Source organism: Salvia miltiorrhiza, chromosome 6, assembly GCF_028751815.1.
Source record: "Salvia miltiorrhiza cultivar Shanhuang (shh) chromosome 6, IMPLAD_Smil_shh, whole genome shotgun sequence".
NCBI classification, from domain to species: Eukaryota; Viridiplantae; Streptophyta; class Magnoliopsida; order Lamiales; family Lamiaceae; genus Salvia; species Salvia miltiorrhiza.
Window position 1 is genome coordinate 38,321,936 of NC_080392.1, and position 4,246 is coordinate 38,326,181.

The following is a 4,246-nucleotide window of genomic DNA, read 5'->3' on the forward strand; positions in this document are numbered from 1 at the left end:
ACTGGAGGATATGCTAAGAACAATAGTGTTGGATAGAGGCGGTGCTTGGGAATCAGTGTTACCACTGGTCGAATTTGCCTATAATAACAGCTATCAAGCAACCATTAATATGGCACCATACGAGGCATTGTATGGAAAGAAATGCAGGTCGCCACTTTATTGGGATGAAGTAGGCGAGAGAAAGAATCTAGGGCCGGACGCAGTTAATGAAATGATTGAAATTATCCGACAGGTTCGGACAAGAATGAAAGAGGCCCAAAATAGGCAGAAATCCTATGCAGATACGCGCCGAACTGAACTACAGTTTGAAGTAGGAGATAAAGTTTTTCTGAAGGTATCTCCATCAAAGGGAATAGTTAGATTTGGCGTGAAGGGAAAACTCAAACCTCGTTTTGTGGGACCCTATGAAATCTTGGAGAGAATAGGCCAGGTTGCTTATAGATTGGCTTTACCACCAAGTTTCGGGAATGTTCATAATGTGTTCCATGTATCGCAATTAAGGAAATACATGTTCGACCCCAAACATGTAATTCATCAGGACGAGATAACCTTGAGTCCAGACTTGATTTATGAAGAAAGACCAGAAGCGATCTTGGATCGAAAAACACAGGATTTAAGGAATAAATCAATCACATTAGTGAAAGTCTTGTGGAGACACCACGACCAGGAAGAAGCAACATGGGAATTGGAAGACAAAATACGAGATAAATATCCAGAATTGTTTAACTAGGTACGCAAATTTCGGGACGAAATTTTTATTTAGAGGGGAAGGATGTAGTAGCCCCACCGTATTTATACTATTGTTAATTATATAATTAAGTTCATATATTAGATTTTGTTATAGATATTCATTAAATAGAGGATTTTAGCAAGTCAATCCCTACATGAGATTGATTAATTGATTAAGTAAGAAATATAGATATAATTACTTATAATTTTAGGAAAACTAGTAACCTTTTAGTTGGACTAGCAAATTGTTAGAGATAGAAGTTCAAGTCAATGCTATTATTATTGGGCCAATGATTTTATTTGATATCAAAGCCCAATTCCTCATAAGTATGTCATTAGCGACCCAAGCTTTATTTATCAGTTAAACTCCATTAGAACAGTCTTAGTCCCATGAAGAAACACGTATTTCAACTTGTGACTCAGCCATTTCCCTAACCGACTCAAAACAGTATAAGAAGGAGGAGTTGAGCGTGAACCAAATTTCTCCCCATTCTGCAAATTCTAAAACAAAAAAACACCAAGCACACACGTCATCCCAACAGTGTCCACAACCATTCACGTCAGAGAAGGTAGTTTTCTTTATTCAGTACAATTATCTCTTTGCTAAAACAGTAATCGACAACCAAGATGAACAATAGTTACATATCTCTAATTCTAATCTCACATATACAGTTCTAGTCTCACGAATACAGTTGTTTCTCAATAAGCAATAAAAAGGAAACAGACTTATCACTCATAAAAATGGAGTCTTGAGCAATCCCTTGAAACCTCGGTTCCTGAAATAGAACAAGTAGAGATTCATTAGTTGGGATGTTAAAGCTGAAATAGAAATTAGATTGGAAGTTTGCTGGAGTAAGATTTTGAATTGGGAAATAGAGAAGGCGGGATTAGCAGTAGCAGCAGCAGCCATGAGCCACCACAGCAGAGGCACGGCTGGCGGTGGTGACCGCCGGCGTTGCCGCGCTATGGCGGCCGCGGTGGCTACTAACAGTAGAGGAAGAGGGAGATTAAACAGGGGGAAGCAGGGCGGCGGCGACCGCCGGCGCTGCACGCGCCGTCGCGGCTCGCAGCGGCCGCCGCGACTAGGGTACAGAGAGGGAGAGACTGAGAGGGGGCAGAGAGAGGGGGATTTCGAGGGAGAGCAAAGAAAGGAAGAAACAGAGAAAGAGAGATGGGGAAACTTACCTGAATCAGAGAGGGCGGCGGTGCGATGGGCACGTCGGCGGCAGCGGCGAAGTTCACCGGAGGAGCAGACTGCAGCAAATTAAGAAAACCCTAGATCTATCTCTAAATTCAGAAAATAGGGGAAGATATAGAATAAAGGGAAGGGGGAAGAGGAAGGAACAGGACTCGCCGCGCCGGAGGCGACGAGAACCGGCGACGCTCGCCGGGAAAGAAGAGGGAACCGGTAGAGAGGAAAGGAAGAGGGAATGATGGGAGAGAGAGAGAGTTGCGTGAGGAGAGTCTTTTTCTGTAGTGGAATATTTTATTTAATTAAGTTAATTAAAAACATTGAATTGTATTTTGGGCTTAGACAAGCAATGGGCTAATATATTGGTTTATTTAATTTCTGATGGACCTAATTCAAATAAACTGTTGTTGGGCTTAGATAATTAAACTAGGTACTTGGACCTAATTATTTTAATGGGTTTAGATTAAATCAAATTATTATTTGATCTTAATAATGGGACTATGGACGTAACTGAGCCATAATCAATTTAAGAAATAGAATTATTTTAGATTATATCTATAAACGCGGATGGTGGCGAGTAATCACCGGGGGATGGTTAGCATACCGAGGGCTCACTCTTGAGTTCCTCTCCACATTCAAGCTCATCAAGTCCAACGGAGCTCCATCAAGAATCTCTTTCCAACTCGGGAATGAGCCCCGAGAGCTAACTATTGATGAGTTGGACGAGATTTTGGGTTGCCCCCAAGGAGGAGCATACGCCGGTGGGTTAGAGTTCAATCCCACCCGTATGTGGGAACGATGTCACTTTCGAGGCGTGGAGGAGATTGCAGGCTATGACTCCCGGCGATCAAAGGCGGCGTCATTGCGCAACCCGGTTATCCGCCTTACCCAACGGGCCTTCGGGTTCACTTTCCTAGGTCGGGAGAATGTGGGCTTTTGTCGGTCGAATGAGCTCTTACTCATTCAAGGCGCCCTCACCAACATCTCCTTATCTCTTGGGTGTCTTTTGGCCGACCAATTCGAATCTCAAACTCACACAAGAGGGGGCAAAATATGCATTGGAGGCATGATCACCCCTATAGCGACACATCTTGGGGTGGCTATTCAAGAAGACCCCATCTCCCGTGACATCCTCCTCGACCGACGTTGCCTAGTGCAACAACACTTTCTCGCCTCCGGGAGACGGCTTTTGTGGATCCTCAAGGGGGACAACGGCAATGTGTACCTTCCATTGCCCAATCCGGCCCTTACCACCATCATAGGCCCCGGGGAGGCCGCTAACCTAGGCATGCGTCAGCCCGCCCACTTTGCCGCCACCATTGCTCACCTCCAAGGCGCACATGAGCAACAACACGCCCCCGAGGGCGAGGAGGAAGAGCAAGCATATGAACAAGGTGGTGAGATACCTCAACCACCCCCGGCGTATCCCGGAGGGGGTGCCAGATTTGAGGATAGGATGATGGGCCGCTTTGACTCCTTCCAAGCCGCAAACATGGCCCGCTTTGATGCAATCCAAGAAGAGCAAAGAAGGCAATATGAAGCCTTTTTGCAATACCAAGAGGATGAGCGGCGCCGCTACGAAGAGCACATGCGCCACTTCCATGCCTTCCATGGCCCCTTCCCGCCACCGTAGTCGTGCCCGTACCATTGTGAGTCCGAGCCAACTTATCCTTCTCTTTTCCTCCAACCTTATTTCCACTTTGTGTGAAATAAGTTTGGGGGGGAGGGGGAAGATGGATTAGTTGTCTCGTTTATCTTGTGTTTTTGCATGTTTTGTTTTTGTTATGTTTTGAATAATTGAAAGACTTTTTGATGTTTTGATTTTTGTTGGGATAATTGTAACAAATTTTGTGAGGATGATTTGTTTGTTATTGGGCTTATGATATGATTGTGTTTTTGAAAAGAAATTGTTATGTATCACTTGTTGATTTTGCATGAAGAGTTTGAACTTGTGATGATGAGCTAAATGTTGTACCTCCAAGAACTTGAAAAAGAAATGAGCTTGTGAGAATTGAGCCTTTGATTGTCATACATTTACAATCTCATTTTATTCTTGAGTGTAAATCATTTGAGCATGTGTGTTGATCTCTAGAACTTGCCATGAGTCCTCTCTTGAAAATAAAAGTAGATGTGTTGTTAATATTGAAGTGATTTAAGGCCATCTTTGTTAGCCACTTAACTCAAATTGTGTCCAAATTCTCATATGATCCTAGTTTACCCCTTTTGTGCCTTGTAGCCTTTCTTTGAATAACCAATAATAAAGGGGTAGAACCTAGAGTGTTGGTGGTTGCTTTGATGAAGAAAAGTTTGGGAAATGATTGAAAG

The 4,246-nt window shown here is 43.5% G+C and overlaps 1 long non-coding RNA gene across 1 annotated transcript; it reads right to left on the reverse strand.

Annotated features, from left to right (window-relative positions):
• Positions 1-1,289: 1,289 nt before the first annotated feature.
• Positions 1,290-2,250, reverse strand: LOC130989493 (uncharacterized). The gene is made up of 2 exons (XR_009090644.1): positions 1,915-2,250; positions 1,290-1,505 (listed from the first exon to the last, which is right to left on the reverse strand). It is a non-coding gene; the product is annotated as an uncharacterized LOC130989493 (long non-coding RNA).
• Positions 2,251-4,246: the final 1,996 nt, after the last annotated feature.